This window comes from Oncorhynchus mykiss, chromosome 1 (genome assembly GCF_057628025.1).
Source record: "Oncorhynchus mykiss isolate SJ-2025 chromosome 1, ASM5762802v1, whole genome shotgun sequence".
NCBI lineage: Eukaryota > Metazoa > Chordata > Actinopteri > Salmoniformes > Salmonidae > Oncorhynchus > Oncorhynchus mykiss.
The window spans coordinates 41869120-41888586 of NC_143022.1; the positions used below are offsets into that span (position 1 = coordinate 41869120).

Below are 19467 nucleotides of genomic sequence, written 5' to 3' on the forward strand. Positions count from 1 at the left end.
TATCTTTAGGTATTAGATTTTAGAAAGTAGTTGACTCTCCTCGGAGGAGGAAGGGGAGGACCATCCTCCTCAGTAAATGTAATAAAAATACAAATAGTGAAACATTTAAGAAGTTATCCTTTAAATAAAACTATGCTAAATATATTCACGTCACCAAATAACTGATTAAAACACACTGTTTTGCAATGAAGGTCTACAGTAGCCTCAGCAGCACTCTGTAGGGTAGCACAATGTTGTAGCTGGAGGAGAGCTAGTTTCCATCCTCTGGGTACTTCAATACATAGCTCATGGTTCTCACCCACTTCCATAGATTACACAGTAATTGTGACAACTCCTGGGGGACTTCCTCCAACCTATCAGAGCTCTTGCAGTATGAACTTACATGTTGTCCACCCAATCAATGGATCTAGTACTGAACACATAAGCTACAGCTAGCTAGCATTGCAGTGCATCAAATGTGGTGAGTAGTTGAGTCAAAGAGAGAGAAAGACAATAGTTTAATAGCTTTGAGTTTAGCTGTGTTTAGTGGTTATTATATGGTTAGGCTTGGATTTTTTTTTAGTCTGGTCACATAGAATTTGTGTGTTGTGCATTGAAGTCCACAAGCGACGGAAAAAGGTGAGTGGAGGAGAGTGCATAGATGCAATAAATAATACAACGTGGCAGCTATGAACTGTGTTTACGTGCGACCAGAGGTCAAATCAAATCAAAGTTTATTTGTCACGTGCGCCGAATACAACACGTGTAGACCTTACAGTGAAATGCTTACTTACAGGCTCTAACCAATAGTGTGAATAAAAGGTGTGTGTGTGTGTGTGTGTGTGTGTGTGTGTGTGTGTGTGTGTGTGTGCGCGCGTGTGCGTGCGTGAGTGAATTTTGCTGCTAGGGAGCAATGCTGACGAGGCAGGAACATGGGGACACTCCAGTTACCTCAAGATCAAAAACCATAAACCCAGTTTAGTGTGTCATCCGCTGTGTCCATCAGTAAAGAAATAAAACAACAGTAAAAAGACATTTGAAAATAACAGTAGCAAGGCTATATACAGACACCGGTTAGTCAGGCTTATTGAGGTGTGTTCATTCCTCTGATTCTGTTGACAAACGTTTCTTAAACGGAAGCAACCGGTATGAAACTGGGATAAACATACCTGAATTTGGCCAATAGAAACTCTCGTTTGCAACTGTAGGACTAGTGATTACACCTTACTGTAGATCAGCTAGATGCAGGCGCTATTCCATGTATCACTGTCTGTCACCTCAAATTTTCCTCTCGACCTGTGTGCACCTACATTGTAAACTTTCATTCATAGGCTAGGTTGTAGCAACCTCATGATGTGTATAGTATCCTAAACCTATCGATTTTACATACAACTGAGTGAATGGAATTTGAATGACAGTCATCCAAACGGCACTGACCGCCATGCTTAGAGAGGGATGAAAACTTGGAAGAATAGAGCGAGAGGAGAGGAGAGGAGCGGAGGTGAGGAGAGAGTAGCATGATGCCACCATCTGTTAGCCACATGCTACACCTCACCGCAGTTCCATAAATCTCAGCGGCCCTCAGCAATGCAAGGCCACATTCCGCCTGGCTAAACGTACAGGCATCAAGCGCAGTGGCTACGTCCTCAGAATTCCCTAAATGTTTACCTCATCCCTCATAGAGAGAGACAGCGAGGCAGGGAGGGGATTCATACAGAGAGAGGGAAGAAAGGGGAGAGGGGGAGACAGTAAACACAATGCATATCATTACATAAACCACCAGGACATAGGACTGCTGTGAAGAAGGATAGTGTGACTGTGGGCTTCAAATCAATCTTTCTGTGGTCTGTCTGGCCTAAATAGAAAGGTTTAGCTTATTTTTAGAGAATATATCTATGGCATATCAACAGTGGCTCTCTATAAGTATTCAGAATGACACACGCACAAATACACACACGTACAGTCACATGTGCACACACATGCCCACTAAAACATGCATACACACACACAAACATACACACATGCGCACACACGCACACACACACAGCTATAGATTATTCGGATCAAAGTCAAGTCCAAGCAGGTCCTGCAGTGTTGTCTATAGATGGCCTGGAGTGTGTGTGTGTGTGTGTGTGTGTGTGTGTGTGTGTGTGTGTGTGTGTGTGTGTGTGTGTGTGTGTGTGTGTGTGTGTGTGTGTGTATGTGTGTGTGTGTGTGTGTGTCTGCATGCCTATATGTGACGGTATGTGAGTGTGTATGTACATGACAGAGTGTGTGTGTGTGTGTGTGTGTGTGTGTGTGTGTGTGTGTGTGTGTGTGTGTGTGTACATGACAGAATGTGTGTGCGTGTGTGTACATGACAGAATGTGTGTGTGTGTACATGACAGAGTGTGTGTGTGTGTTCATGACAGAACGTGTGTGTACATCACAGACTGTCTGTGTGTACATGACAGAATGTGTGTGTGTGTGTGTACATGACAGAATGTGTGTGTGTGTACATGACAGAATGTGTGTGTGTGTACATGACAGAGTGTGTGTGTGTGTACAGAGTGTGTGTGTGTGTGTGTGTGTACATGACAGAATGTGTGTGTGTGTACATGACAGAGTGTGTGTGTGTGTGTACATGACAGAGTTTGTGTGCGTGTGTGTGTGTGTGTATGTGTGTGTACATGACAGAGTGTGTGTGTGTGTACATGACAGAGTGTGTATGTGTGTACATGACAGTGTGTGTGTGTACATGACAGAGTGTGTGTGTACATGACAGAGTGTGTGTGTGCGTACATGACAGAGTGTGTGCGTACATGACAGAGTGTGTGTGTGTACATCACAGAATGTCTGTGTGTACATGACAGAATGTGTGTGTGCGTACATGACAGAGTGTGTGTGTACATGACAGAGTGTGTGTGTACATGACAGAGTTTGTGTGCGTGTGTGTGTACATGACAGAGTGTGTGTGTGTGTACATAACAGAGTGTGTGTGTACATGACAGAGTGTGTGTGGGTACATGACAGAGTGTGTGTGTACATGACAGAGTGTGCGTGCGTACATGACAGAGTGTGTGTGTGTGTGTGTACATGACAGAGTGTGCGTGCGTACATGACAGAGTGTGTGTGTGTGTGTGTACATGACAGAGTGTGTGTGTGTGCGTACATGGCAGAGTGTGTGTGTGTGTGTGTGTGTGTACATGACAGAGTGTGCGTGTGTGCGCACATGACAGTGTGTGTGTGTGTGTGTACATGACAGAGTGTGTGTGTGCGTACACGACAGAGTGTGTGTGTGCGTACACGACAGAGTGTGTGTGTGTGCGTACCTGACAGAGTGTGTGTGTGTGCGTACATGACAGTGTGTGTGTGTACATGATGTTGTGACCATGTTCCTACCAGGCTAGTTGTTTTTGACAGTGCTGTAATAACGCTGGCTTGTGTGTTTGTGTCCTGGAGAAAGAAGGCCACGATGACAGCTCCCATCGTCTCCATCCGCTCTCACACCCTCAGCCCTTTGCTGTTTGTGCATCTTCTCTACGCACAAGCACGATCCCCAGGACACCACGCCTGCCTGCATGTGTGATCCTCAAGATAGTGTATGGAGTGTGGTGTGCAGTATTCTGTGGCAATATTCTTGTGAAGTATCAGGTATGTGCACACACCTTAATCAGGACGGATGCCATACTGGCATACTGCGTTTGTATCCAAATATCTCTTTCTTTCCATGTTTTTCTCTATCTATCTTCCTTTGTATGGACATAGTTTCTGTATCTATTACAAGAACACAGGGCTTGTCACTTAACCTCTCTTTCTCTTTCAGATTCAAGTTCAGATTGCTTTATCGGCATGAAATACAATGTGAAGATATTGCCTAAGCAGTGGTACAGCATTTCCGTAAATACAGTACAATGCAATGATTCTCTATCTCTCTCTCTCTCTTTATGGAGATAGATTCTGTACCTATTATAATAATAGTGTGCTTGTCTCTTCTGCCAGTTTGGGGTGTTTGAGGCCCAATACTTTAGAGCAGGGCTGTTCAATGTCGGTCCAGGCGGGCCGAAACACTTCTGGTTTTCAACCTCTTTTTCTAATAAGGGGCTAATTCAGACCTGGGACACCAGGTGAATGCAATTACAGTAACTACGAGGTAGAAACAAAAAACAGAAGTGTTGTGGACCCCCAGGACCGACACCGAACAGCCCTGCTGTAGAGTATCTATCTGTAAGTGTGCAGTTGGCAAACTTGATCTTGTCCGTTTCATACCACTGTTTAGTAGCTCACCAGCTTACAGTTTTGTAGGCCTGTGCGTGTTACTGTGGTGATGTCTGGAACAATGAGGTGGAGGCTGGAGGTCAGGAGCAAGATGAACACAGTATGACCTTTGACCCCCAGGGTTCAAGAATCAAAGACTCCCCCCATATAAACCAAATCTAAAGATTTTGTAAAGAAATCTGTTTACATATTATTTTGATTTTGGTGAAGGTTCGAAGCACCTGTGTAACTATCTGAACTCGTCCTCTCACTGTCAACTGCGTTTATTTTCCGCAAACTCCCCCCCAAAAAAATGTGTTGCTGAGTTTAGCTAGCTCCCACATACCTGGTAGGAGTTTTGATGAAGTCTGTCTCTGCTACTGGGTTTACAAAGATGTTTAAGTTTGATGGTTAGGTGTTAGGAGTTGTATTCCAGTGGATTATAATGTATTTTTCTCTGACATGTTAAATGTTTGCGTTGAGTGTTCTTGGGTATCTTTAACCTGGTTTACCTAAATAGCACTTCTGAAAGCCGTATCCAAATGATGTGCAAATATATGTTGGTTATGAAAGAAATGTGGATGTAGGAAATCTTCTTTTCCATCCCTTTGAGATGCAGAGGAACCACATGGTTTTTGGCTTTCGGTCTGATTTCATGGAACTTTAGATCGATTGAAATCATTTTGGTGAAGAAATTATATAATAACATGGTGGCCAGAGATGAGTCACCACTAATTTTATGTTCTCCTTAAAACTCTGGCGTCCAACTAGTATTTGTGTCCTGTACTAGAGCTGTGGGTGATCTGAGCACAGCCAATAGGAGAGCCTGACAGTGACATCACAGTCATGCAATGTGTTGAACGGATAGCGATGAACGTTCCAGAACAAACAGAAAACCAGAGAGACGATGGAGAGATGGAGTGTGGCAAGCAGAAAACCCCTGCCTCATTATTCATCCATCAAAAACGAGTGTGTGTGTGTGTGTGTGTGTGTGTGTGTGTCTGTGTGTGTGTGTGTGTGTGTGTGTGTGTGTGTGTGTGTGTGTGTGTGTGTGTGTGTGTGTGTGTGTGTGTGTGCGTGTGCGTGTGTGAATTTTGCTGCTAGGAAGCAGTGCTGACGAGGCAGGAACATGGGGACACTCCAGTAACCTCAAGATCAAAAACCATAAACCCAGTTTAGTGTGTCATCCGCTGTGTCCATCACCACCACTATATACAATGGGGCAAAATAGTATTTAGTCAGCCACCAATTGTGCAAGTTCTCCCACTTTAAAAGATGAGAGAGGCCTGTAATTTTCATCATAGGTACACTTCAACTATGACAGACAAAATGAGGAAAACAAAATCCAGAAAATCACATTGTAGGATTTTTTATGAATTTATTTGCAAATTATGGTGGAAAATAAGTATTTGGTCACTTACAAACAAGCAAGATTTCTGGCTCTCACAGACCTGTAACTTCTTCTTTAAGAGGCTCCTCTGTCCTCCACTCGTTACCTGTATTAATGGCACCTGTTTGAACTTGTTATCAGTATAAAAGACACCTGTCCACAACCTCAAACAGTCACACTCCAAACTCCACTATGGCCAAGACCAAAGAGCTGTCAAAGGACACCAGAAACAAAATTGTAGACCTGCACCAGGCTGGGAAAACTGAATCTTCAATAGGTAAGCAGCTTGATTTCAAGAAATCAACTGTGGGAGCAATTATTAGGAAATGGAAGACATACAAGACCACTGATATCTCCCTCGATCTGGGGTTCCACGCAAGATCTCACCCCGTGGGGTCAAAATGATCACAAGAATGGTGAGCAAAAATCCCAGAACCACACGGGGGGACCTAGTGAATGACCTGCAGAGAGCTGAGACCAAAGTAACAAAGCCTACCATCAGTAACACACTACGCCGCCAGGGACTCAAATCCTGCAGTGCCAGACGTGTCCCCCTGCTTAAGCCAGTACATCTCCAGGCCCGTCTGAAGTTTGCTAGAGAGCATTTGGATGATCCAGAAGAAGATTGGGAGAATGTCATATGGTCAGATGAAACCAAAATATAACTTTTTGGTAAAAACTCAACTCGTCGTGTTTGAAGGACAAAGAATGCTGAGTTGCATCCAAAGAACACCATACCTACTGTGAAGCATGGGGGTGGAAACATGCTTTGGGGCTGTTTTTCTGCAAAGGGACCAGGACGACTGATCCGTGTAAAGGAAAGAATGAATGGGGCCATGTATCGTGAGATTTTGAGTGAAAATCTCCTTCCATCAGCAAGGGCATTGAAGATGAAACGTGGCTGGGTCTTTCAGCATGACAATGATCCCAAACACACCGCCCGGGCAACAAAGGAGTGGCTTCGTAAGAAGCATTTCAAGGTCCTGGAATGGCCTAGCCAGTCTCCAGATCTCAATCCCATAGAAAATCTTTGGAGGAAGTTGAAAGTCCGTGTTGCCCAGCAACAGCCCCAAAACATCACTGCTCTAGAGGAGATCTGCATGGAGGAATGGGCCAAAATACCTGCAACAGTGTGTGAAAACCTTGTGAAGACTTACAGAAAACGTTTGACCTCTGTCATTGCCAACAAAGGGTATATAACAAAGTATTGACATAAACTTCGGTTATTGACCAAATAACCACCATAATTTGCAAATAAATTCATTAAAAATCCTACAATGTGATTTTCTGGATTTTATTTTTCTCATTTTGTCTGTCATAGTTGAAGTGTACCTATGATGAAAATTACAGGCCTCTCTCATCTTCTTAAGTTGGAGAACTTGCACAACTGGTGGCTGACTACATACTTTTTTGCCCCACTGTAGGTATGCATCCTCTGTAGAACCTCTGCCAGAACCACACTCAGAATAACGGAGCCGGTACCAACATGGCTACTTTTCATCCAGATAAAGGAAGTTGAGTAGATAGCCACCCACAGAATTGTCATTGTCATTGTCATTACAGAAATGAGGCTAAAGTGTTTGGTGATTGTGAAACTATAGGACCATTCCAGACAATGACAGACTTAATGGCAGACCCAAGCTGCCAATCAGAGAAAATAATATTAGCTCTGGGACAGTATCCATCCAAAGACAGATCAGAACAGATTTTGAGCTGGGCCGATCGATCATTGGGTGACTTGCTGAGTGCTGTATCTGTACTGTACCAAGTCCAGATTCATGGAACAGTGTTTTCATTGGGATAGGTTGATCCAGCCAGTCTCATAGCAAGCAACGTCAGGACAGGGACAGAGCATGCCTTCCCCCCAGTCCCCTGCTCTATCTGGGGCTGGAGCCAAAGCTCCTCACAGCTGGTGCCCTCTCAGGGCTACCTTATACAGACTGAAGTATCTTACTGAGAGAGAAGTAGCAATAGTATAGAGTTGTCATTGTCACTATCTGGCCAAGGTGCAAAGCCAAAAAAACAAAAAGCTACTTTTTGTGTTCATATGTTTTCACGATATAGACCATTTTGACTTTGCAACTTAGCTGTGTAGAGAGAACCTAGTTATAGGGACCGTTCTTCCTGCTCAGGTAACTAGGTTAGGGCAAATTCTAGAACTCAATCCCCTTAGCTATAAGAGTTTGGAGTTTTTCCTGGTCAGGTCATGGTCAGATCTCCTGGCCTTCCTCCTAATCTTGTTATGAGGGGTGTTAACCAGCATACTTAGCTCACTGAAGGCCAGTTCATGTCCTCAGAACCAGAGATGATGAGCAATCAAGAGTAGATGCAGAACGCACTTGAGAACAAACCCAATGGGGGATGAAATCACAAAATCACATCCATCCGAAAGCTTAGGAATTTAGTCAGCAGGGCTGCATTTCTCCTCGACTTTATCAAATAAAGTGTAAAACGCGATTGGGTTTTAAGAGGTTTAACAGTGCTTAAACTTCATTACTGAAGGATGATAAGATGCACCGAGGCAATGAAAGAATTCTACCTCTTAATGTTGACGCCAAGGGCCTGTGCTTCGCATCAGCACCAAGTTTGTGTATGTGTCTGTCTGCGTGTGTGTACCTCGGAATGCATAAAACTGGGTGTTCATCCCTCTCTCTTTCTCTCTCTCCTTTCCCTTTCTTTCATCCTCTGCCAAAATAAGTTTTGGACATGTAAGATGGTCAGAGAAAAAAAGAAAGGGAAGGGAAAGAGGGAAAGAAGAAAGAGTGGACCGTTCTGGAGGAATATGGCTCATATTAATCTTTAAATATTGCTTTACCTCATCTGAACTAAATTACGCTGCTCTGAACTCGCTGTCCTCGGAGTTCGGGCTCAGCTCCACCGGCAGCCCAGATGGGCAAGGATACGGCAGTGCTGCGCAGCGAGATCCAACAGATCTGTCACCGCGGCGACAGCAGGCAATATAAACCCTGGGTCCGTTTGAGCTCCGTAGATGCCCTTTTATACGTCGGATCAAATGTGTCTTTCTTGTTATTGTTGGGCTCGGCTCGCTGTGCTCAGGGGCAGTGACACCGAGATGGCTCCCAGAAGTATCCGGCCTCTAGGTTATCTCTCTTTCTCCCTCCCTCCCTCCCTCTCTCTCTCTCGCTCTCTCTGTCTCTCTTTCTCTCTCTGCTATATATATCTGTGTTAAGAATAAAAATACATACCAAGATGGGGATAGATTATGTGTGTTTAGGAAGTGTTTACATGAATGTAAAAGATGTTTCAACACGTGTAATTTATGGATACAGTAGGAGAGAGTTGTAAAGAAACTTTCATTGTTTATAGATAGTGTCGTAATATTTGATTTACTTCATACCATAGATATTTCCTCTGCAGGCTGTATGAGCATGCAGAGGCAACAGTGTGCGGTTTGTTACTGTGTATATACGCGATTCTGGGGGCCATGAGAGCTATAGTTAGTAGAGCAGAGATGGCTTACTCTTTACTGTACAGCAAGGCTCAAAGCTCGCCAAGGCTTGTGGTTTCCACTGGTAAGAAACAGAGGCAGGTACAAGTGGCTGCAACTTCTCAGCTTCTCTCATAGGCATTTAAAGGTGCGATAACACACGGTCAAGAGTAAATACAGCCACATCTGTACTTACTCACTGTCTACGCAACTGGCAGATAGGATTTCACAACACTTACTGTAGTAGACGATAATAGAAAACTTTAAAGATAGGCCTCTGATGCTAATGGCCAAAGGCAGTACTGTATCTCATGCAGGCTTACTAACGTGCACCTAACGCCTCATATTTTCACCTGTCAATGGTAGAGAAAGTTAGGGCAGCCTGTCAGGGGAAGAGAGATTAAAAGACTGAGGGGTAGAGATGCTGAAGGAAAGCCAGTCACATTTCATGAGTCGGATTTAAACAGACGTAACAAACAGCACCTATCAAAAAGCTCAACTGCCAAAGGTATAATAATTCGGAGAATTTCCCAACACTGAAATTCCACTGTGTGTGGGCTACTGCACGCAGCTGATTTTAGAATTTTTCAGCGATATTCCAGTGTGAATGGTGTAAAATCAACATGTAGCCGAGAGCTTCAAATCAAATCAAATCAAGTTGCATTTGTCACTTGCACCGAATACAACTTGTGGAAGTTTGCCTTGTGCCTAAACTGAATTGACGAATGCATTGTAACCGCAATTATGTTGGTTTTTTTGTATTAGTTTTTCTATTATTCTGTTGAATAATTATCATTGGGTTTACTTGATAGCTACCCACACAAATAGCTAGCTAGAACAAAGTGTTAAGATATTCATTTAAAAAGATTAAAAGCAATACAAATACCTTACAGTAAAATAACAATATTTGAGGCTATATACAGGGGGTACCGGTACAGAGTCAATGTGCGGGGGCACCGGTTAGTCGAGGTAATTTAAGTAATACAGTGGGGCAAAAAAGTATTTAGTCAGCCACCAATTGTGCAAGTTCTCCCACTTAAAAAGATGAGAGAGGCCTGTAATTTTCATCATAGGTACACTTCAACTATGACAGACAAAACGAGAAAAAAAATCCAGAAAATCACATTGTAGGATTTTTAATGAATTTATTTGCAAATTATGGTGGAAAATAAGTATTTGGTCAATAACAGAAGTTTATCTCAATACTTTGTTATATACCCTTTGTTGGCAATGACAGAGGTCAAACGTTTTCTGTTCAACTCCCTCCAAAGATTTTCTATGGGGTTGAGATCTGGAGACTGGCTAGGCCACTCCAGGACCTTGAAATGCTTCTTACGAAGCCACCCCTTCGTTGCCCGGGCGGTGTGAATACATGGCCCCATTCATTCTTTCCTTTACACGGATCAGTCGTCCTGGTCCCTTTGCAGAAAAACAGCCCCAAAGCATGATGTTTCCACCCCCATGCTTCACAGTAGGTATGGTGTTCTTTGGAGGCAACTCAGCATTCTTTGTCCTCCAAACACGACGAGTTGAGTTTTTACCAAAAAGTTATATTTTGGTTCCATCTGACCATATGACATTCTCCCAATCTTCTTCTGGATCATCTGAATGCTCTCTAGCAAACTTCAGACGGGCCTGGACATGTACTGGCTTAAGCAGGGGGACACGTCTGGCACTGCAGGATTTGAGTCCCTGGCGGCGTAGTGTGTTACTGATGGTAGGCTTTGTTACTTTGGTCTCAGTTCTCTGCAGGTCATTCACTAGGTCCCCCCCCCCCCCCCCGTGTGTGGTTCTGGGATTTTTGCTCACCTGTGGTCATTTTGACCCCACGGGGTGAGATCTTGCGTGGAGCCCCAGATCGAGGGAGATATCAGTGGTCTTGTATGTCTTCCATTTCCTAATAATTGCTCCCACAGTTGATTTCTTCAAACCAAGCTGCTTACCTATTGCAGATTCAGTCTTCCCAGCCTGGTGCAGGTCTACAATTTTGTTTCTGGTGTCCTTTGACAGCTCTTTGGTCTTGGCCATAGTGGAGTTTGGAGTGTGACTGTTTGAGGTTGTGGACAGGTGTCTTTTATACTGATAACAAGTTCAAACAGGTGCCATTAATACAGGTAACGAGTGGAGGACAGAGGAGCCTCTTAAAGAAGAAGTTACAGGTCTGTGAGAGCCAGAAATCTTGCTTGTTTGTAGGTAACAAAATACTTATTTTCCACCATAATTTGCAAATAAATTCATAAAAAATCCTACAATGTGATTTTCTGGATTTTTTTCTCATTTTGTCTGTCATAGTTGAAGTGTACCTATGATGAAAATTACAGGCCTCTCTCATCTTTTTAAGTTGGAGAACTTGCACAATTGGTGGCTGACTAAATACTTTTTTGCCCCACTGTATGTACATGTAGGTAGAGTTATTAAAGTGACTATGCATAGTTACTTCTTGGCCTCTGACAGCACGGCAAGCGCTCCGGGACCACTTGCCGTGCGGTTGCAGAGAGAACAGTCTATGACCAGGGTGACTGGAGTCTTTGACAATTTTTAGGGCCTTCCTCTGACACCGCCTGGTATAGAGGTCCTGGATGGCAGGAAGCTTGTCCCCAGTGATATACTGGGCCATATGCACTACCCTCTGTAGTGCCAAGCAGTTGCCATACCAGGCAGTGATTTAGGATGCTCTCGATTGTGCAGCTGTAGAACTTTTTGAGGATCTGAAGACCCATGCCAAATCTTTTCAGTCTCCTGAGGGGGAATAGGTCTGGTCGTGCCCTCTTCATGACTGTCTTGGTGTGCTTGGACCATGTTAGTTTGCTGGTGATGTGGACGCCAAGGAACTTGAAGCTCTCAATCTGCTCCACTACAGCCCCATCGATGAGAATGTCTCTCCTTTTCTTACAGTCCACAATCATCTCCTTTGTCTTGATCCCGTTGAGGGAGAGGTTGTTGTCCTTGCACCACACAGCTTGGTCTCTGACCTCCTCCCTATAGGCTGTCTCATCATTGTTGGTGATCAGGCCTACCACCATTGTGTCATCGGCAAACTTTAATGATGGTGTTGGAGTCATGCCTGGCCCATCCGACCCTCCCTACCCAGCCCAGAGGACCAGAGTTGGAGATTTTACAAAGAAGCTTTCTGTCTTTCATTGTGCCAGGGAATTTAAAGGGGTTCTCTTTCTTTTTGTTCTCTCATCATCCCCTTCTTTCACCTTAAAACATTTACAAGACAGACAGAGGCTTTGATATCTCAAACTATTATCTCTCCCTGAAAAAAAACACATAAACTAGCTGACAGATGCTGTGCGTTGACAGAACGCAGCAGGAATGCGAAGTATGGGGAGCTTTCGCCAAGTCCAACAGTGAGGTAAACATTGTGGCACCCCTCCTGTCCCTCCCTCACTTGTACAAGGGAGAATGTCCCATGTAGCCTGTCCCCAGGCACCCCGTCCCCATGCAACCCGGCCCGTGTGTGACCTCTAACCTACGCCCCTGTGCCCATGGGAGAGGGAAGCCAACCTGAGAGAGGGCCATTTGAGGGGAGTGGTTTATACCCAGACTGGCATTATGCTGCATCTCTCTCTTGCCCTGTAGTCACAGAGGACAGCCAGAGGCCCTAAATATAACCTTCCATTCTGAGGCCAAGGGGCCTCCTCCTTCTTCCTACCCAGGCTCCTCTGGGCTGGGTAGGGAGGGTAGGATGGGCCCACGCGGACCACTGCTTAGGCCGAAAGCCAATGACACGACTGCCATTGCTGCCGACCTCCTCGGAAAAGTATTTTTAAGGTCAATTACAGGGTGCAGCGGCTTCAGATGGCCGAGTGCTGCTTAAGAGGCCTTATATTAAAGATTTATGTGGAAAGCGAGAGAGGAATCGCTGAGAAAGATATGCTTCTGGTTACTCAGAGTCCCCTAGTCTGTCTCTCTCCATTGTTACTTACCACACACAGCCACAGGAGGCGCAGTGCTATTGTGAGACATGGACACATGCCCCAGACAGTTAGGCCAGGATTTAATCCGAGGCGAGCTATGGAGCAGCACACAAGACAGCCGACAACCCACCTTTTAAAGGTTGAACTGACATTCAGAGTGTGTACCATGAATATCAACTGACCAATGCTGCACTGTCATGTGCCTCCGATTGAATCCCAGCCTTTGTGTCTCTGTGTGTGTGAGAGAGAGGGTACGCACGATTCCGTACTCCAGCTTTCATCTTGAAGATGTTTTGTGTTGTGTACTGAGTTCTTATAACGAGACTCAGTCTTGTGTTTTATTCTTGGATGACTGTTTTGTTTGAAATGTGTGTTTTATTTATGTTCTTCTGGAGTGAGTTGGAGATTACTTGTGGAATGTGCCAGGTTGAATGCTGCATTAGATGTTTGTTTGTACACTACAGTATGCAGATGTCTTGGGTCTGCATGCAGTGTGTTTCCTGCTGGCCAAAGATTGCAACAGCCTTATGGAGACAGGTGATGATGAGGGGAATGAATAGATTACTGGTGATCTGTCTGTGTGTCTGTCAGTATGTCTGTCTGTCTGTCTGTCTGTCTGTCTGCGTGCGTCTGTCTGTGTGCGTGCGTGCGTGTGTGTGTGTGTGATACCTTGGACCCAACATGTGTGTTATCTTAATCAAGATGCTTCATCAGTGCATGTATATTTATGATGTGACTCAGAGTTTGCTGTGTTTTTCCAAACCCAGAGCTAAGCATCTGTTGTTAATATTGTGTTTATTTGTGATATTAGCGGTGGTCCTAATCAATGTTCCCTCTAATACTTTGGGGCACTGAGCAAATAACTTGAACATCCGGCGCGCGTTTACAGTGAACACTGAGGCTGTACAGTTTAAGACAGTAGCTAATAGGCTATTGTGGCTATTGGAGCATAATGTAGGCCTACCAACGAAACCAATGGAGCAAATCACATAATATTTTCACATGGAAATAGCTTTTAATTTCTATGATATAGCCTACAGTAGCCTATATGTGGTGATCAATGCAGGCCTACATTGCATGAGACTTTTAAAGACATTGTAAAAATATTATGAAGGACTTTTATTTTACTTGGCCTGTAGCACCATGGGCCAAGTAGGTGACTGTAAATTGCATTGTATTGTGATGTATGATGAAAGAAACCACTTTACATAATACAACTCATTGTTATTACTATACAGAGTATTAGACAATGTAGACTACCCCTCCTTATTTTGGCTTATTTGCATATTCAAGCCTGCCTCAAAACACAACACTGCCTCTTTAATTAAAACATAAACGTTTTACCTGACTGGCTTTTCAAAGACAGTTTGAAATGCAGCCTACACGTTTATTTCTCTTGTAGGAAGCAGTTACTCCTCATTGCTGACCTATACTCAGGATTGGGGAGTAACGAATTACATGTAATCTGTTACATGTAAAGGTTTACAAAAAACGGTAACTGGTAATCTGTTAAATTACCAGCAAAAATATTGTGATCGGATTACAGATACGTTTAGAAGACTAGATGATTACTTCGGGGATTGCTTTTAAATTCAGAAAGGATTTTTGCGAAACAAAATATTTAACACTGCTCTGTTTTCTCAATGACATTCAAATCAGCCTTGAAAGAAGGCGCAATTATTTTTTTAATTGCACCTGAGCGAGTCTGACCACAAGTCAGAGACCACTATGATGACACACCAAATGTGTTTGATGGTTCGTGGGAAAAGAGCAGGAATGGGCTTTTGTAGGCTACAGTCCATGTCTTCCAATGGTGCGACTGCTGTCGGCATCCAATGATTATCCAACTTGAATAAACGCTTGGAGGTAAGGATGACAGTAGTGGTGTAGTCTACGGCGATACGTATATCACTTATTATTCATATCTACATAGCGCATTGATGTGAATCACACTGCTGCTCTTTCATTTAGCTATTTGCGCCTAACAGATTGTGGTTGTTGTGGATGGCTGTTCACAAATCTAAATGTGTATTTGAGCCCAATAATGGTTGAATTCAAGACGTTTAAGCTGCCTATCAATCATTGTTTTTGAAACCAGTGGACAGCCAGTGAAAAATGCCCTCTTGCAACAGCTGCATAGTGCGGATACCAGCCTATGGAATAAAAGTGATGCTTTTATTGCTTAATCTAATTCATGCTGATAAAAATATATATATCCGTAGGCCTAATGGACGCATGCTCAAACTCGCACATTTTTTGACAGATTTATAGGGGTCATCTGTAGTTGCTACATCCATTTTTTGACTTATAAATTATATATACTGTTTATATATATATATATATATATATATATATATATACAATTGAAGTCGGAGGTTTACATACACCTTAGCCAAATACATTTAAACTTAGTTTTTCACAGTTCCTGACATTTAATCCTTGTAAAAATTGTCTTAGGCCAATAAGAATCACCACTTTATATTTTAAGAATGTGAAATGTTAGAATAATAGTAGAGATAATTACTTATTTCAGCTTTTATTTCTTTCATCACATTCCCAGTGGGTCAGAAGTTTACATACACTCAATTAGTACTTGGTAGCATTGCCTTTAAATAGTTTAACATGGGTGAAACGTTTCGGGTAGCCTTCCACAAGCTTCCCACAATAAATTGGGTGAATTTTGTCCAATTCCTCCTGACAGACCTGGTGTAACTGAGTCAGGTTTGTAGGCATCCTTGTTAGCACACACTTTTTCAGTTCTGCCCACAAAGGATTGAGGTCAGGGCTTTGAGGTGGCTTCTTCCTTGCTGAGTGGCCTTTCAGGTTATGTCGATATAGGATTTATTTTACTGTGGATGTAGATACTTTTGTACCAGTTTCCTCCAGCATCTTCATAAGGTCCTTTACAGTTGTTCTGGGATTGATTTGCACTTTTCGCACCAAAGTATGTTCAACTCTAGGAGACAGAACGCGTCTCCTTCCTGAGCTGTAGGACGTCTGTGTGGTCCCATGGTGTTTATACTTGCGTACTATTGCTTGTACAGATGACTGTGGAGCACAGAGAGGAACAGGGAGGAACAGAGAGGAGCACAGAGAGGAACAGAGAGGAGCACAGAGAGGAACAGTCCTACGTGGTACCTTCAGGCGTTTGGAAATTGCTCCAAAGGATGAACCAGACTTGAGGAGGTCTACAATTTTTTTTCTGAGCTTGGCTGATTTCGTTTGATTTTCCCATGATGTCAAGCAAAGAAGCACTGAGTTTGAAGGTAGGCCTTGAAATACATCCACAGGTACACCTCCAATTAAATCAAATGATGCCAATTAGCCTATCAGAAGCTTCTAAAGCCATGACATCATTTTCTGGAATTTTCCAAGCTGTTTAGAGGCACAGTCAACTTAGTTTGTTAACTTCTGACCCACTGGAATTGTGATACAGTGAGTTATAAGTGAAATAATCTGTCTGTAAACGATTGCTGGAAAAATTACTTGTGTCATGCACAAAGTAGATGCACTAACCAACTTGCCAAAACTATAGTTTGTTAATAGGACATTTGTGGAGTGGTTGAAAAATGAGTTTTAATGACTCCAACCTAAGTGTATGTAAACTTCTAACTTCAACTGTATATATCCATTGATTTTAAGAATAGAATTTATAAAATGCCACATGAGCTTAGTTCAACTGTCACACTCCATGAGAACCCAAAATATAAGCTTGTTTTCCTCCAATGTTTGTAAACATTGTAAATGTAAACAAACATTGTATAGCCTCATAACAACATGGTTGAAACAATAATTTTGATATCATGGACGGTCAGTCCTTGCATCCACAGCTCTGTCTGTTAATTTGAGAGTGGTTACATTTCTCCAGGCCCATTCCTCAGCTTTTTACCAAAAGAGAGGCAAGGGGTCATTTTGTTATTGTTTCATCTGTGGATTTGTCCTTTAAATTGTTGCATATTATCAAGATATCAAAGTGTCACCAACAAAAAGGTAAGCAATAGGTCTATAGCAAATGCAGCATACAGTATTCATTTTTTCACATGTACATAGTGATTTTCAGTAGTGCTCAAAGCATACCATGAGCGCAAAATTGATTTTAAATCAACGAGCCCAATCAGTCCTCCATGACAACAAAATCATAAACAACAGAGTAGGGCTGGCTAATAAGCCCTGAGTTTTGGGGTCATTCTCAGGTAAAACAATTTGGCTGATCTATACTTCCTATTCTTGAAGATCAAGTGGTATAACATTGAACGGAATGACTGGAATTCTGATAGACTTTGGTTTTTAATTTGGTTAGAAGGAGCCTACTGTACATAACCAACCCATAACGTAAAGATTAACATCCATATATGGCCAGCTATGTACACTTTAACATGGGTGTATCCTGCCATAGACGTTGTTCAATTGGTAACATACATTTCTGTCTTCTTATAATGTCTCTTAAGGGGAAAATCATCTATAAGTAACTGAATGTAATCAGATTACGTTACTGAGTTTGGGTAATCCAAAAGTTAAGTTACTGAAGTCCTAATGATAGTCATCCAGATCATCTCCCAGGGGCCTCATGGAATCACCTTATACACAGCAGGTAGACTACACAATGACTCACACATGCCTGCATGCACATGCGCTTTTGCACACACGAACATGCTCACACACCCATATATACACACTAGCACGTACACACACACTAGCACGTACACACACACACACACACACACACACACACACACACACACACACACACACACACACACACACACACACACACACACACACACACACACACACACACACACACTGACAACACAGGCAGAAAATACATACAGTGCACACTACACAAACAGACACTTGCCCAAATTAACACACCAGACTATGGCTGCACAGTGCGTACACATGCGACCACACAAATGACACACACACACGCTATAAAAATGAACATCCCAAGAGATGATATTTGTATTTTTTTCATGCCACTGCTGCCTTGTCCCTGACCATACTGTAAATATTGAGCTGTCGAAATGTGCTATACCACACAGAGAAGGGGGGGGTACAGTAGGCACCATTCACCTGTGTGTGTGTTTGAAGGGGGGGGGGGGGTAGTGGTGGGCTCTGGTCTCCATGAGAGTACACTATTGATGGAACAAAAGTGTGGGTGTGATTCAAAGGCCTATTTGTGCCAGGTTGAATACTGTTGGCTTTGCTGTGGGTCAGAGGCTCCAATACTGTAGCTGGAGCTGAAAATCTGCCTAACTAGTACAATCCATATCCTCTATATTGGCATTTTGTGTTTTTCAGTAGGCCTAAAGACAATTGGAACATGTCTTAGTTCAATCACACTCCTTCACAGTGTTCCTCACATTCTGAGGTGGGAACCTATCAATTAGCTGGACTCAGCCACCAGTCTGGAGAGAAGTTTGACACACGGCTCGTTTTGTTTTTACTATGTGTACGTCTTGACTACTCAGGTTGTTCCTCAGGCCTGTAATTGGCTGTGCCTTTGGGCTATGGTGGAGCACCTTAAATATAGCTTGTGTCAGTAATATGCGTCTTTAGTGGTGATGATGAGGCTATCACCTTATGAGAGCCGTTGTAGGCTCGGCCCTAATTTATGTGCTCTCTGTCGTCAAATAATACCTTTGTTTTGCATTCTCTTCTCTTGGCCATTTCTTGATCTTGGTCAACTAAACTCGTAATACTTGATTGCACAGGTTAAACTTTAATATGGAGTCAGAGAGTCAGATTTATTAAAGGTAGATTGTTAAATATGATTTAACCCTACAGTAAATGGTGACCCAGACGTGATATTACATTAGGAACGGACGCGGGTGAGTTCGTTCTTTCTCATGTAGAGGATTGACCCTTTAGTGTGAATAACCGCCGGTCTGCAGACAGCTTTTATTGAGACTGCCATTTGATTCCATGATATGTAATGAACATGTAGCCTACTCGATGGGATAAAGTGTAAGCTACAGACCTTTTTTAGTTATGGGAATCTCATATGAATGATTTGGCTCAAAAGCTGATGAAGAAAGATAAGAATGGCCTTAACATTAATTAGACAAGCAATGAAATGCTTTATTACTGGCAAACAACTGGCATGCATAAAAAGGAGGTGGAAAAAATAGAAATTCTCGAGGTTAGTGTGCATTTGCTTAGCAAACACCGAAACAGGGAATTGAAAGAAAATATAGGTGATTTGGAACTCTTCTCTGAAGAGATGCATTCCAAAAACTTTTCTTGGGAAAATTAACATTTGAAAAATGTTGAATATGTTGCCTTCTTAGAGCGAGAGACAATGACCAACAATGCAGGTGCAGAGTATGCCGTTTCGCACTGGTTAACATTAAGTGAGGCCACCATTCCCAGTGAAATCTCCATTCACACAACAGTGTGAATGGGTGAGGACCCAGTACAATGCTTATAGTCTTGAAATGCTTTGGCTCTCAAATCCAAGTGAAATTATCCACAGAGCCACGGATGATTAT

General features: G+C 42.9%; 1 protein-coding gene across 2 annotated transcripts in view; it reads left to right on the top strand.

Moving 5' to 3' along the window:
• LOC110522618 (uncharacterized) overlaps positions 1–19467 on the top strand; it is a 155722-nt gene that overhangs the window by 14876 nt on the left and 121379 nt on the right. The window contains exon 2 of one of the 2 annotated variants that reach the window (XM_090230759.1): positions 3425–3612. The exons of the other annotated variant lie outside the window; for it this stretch is intronic. The gene's annotated coding sequence lies outside the window, so the exon portion shown is untranslated. The remainder of the gene's footprint in view (positions 1–3424; positions 3613–19467) is intronic. 2 annotated transcript variants of the gene reach the window in all.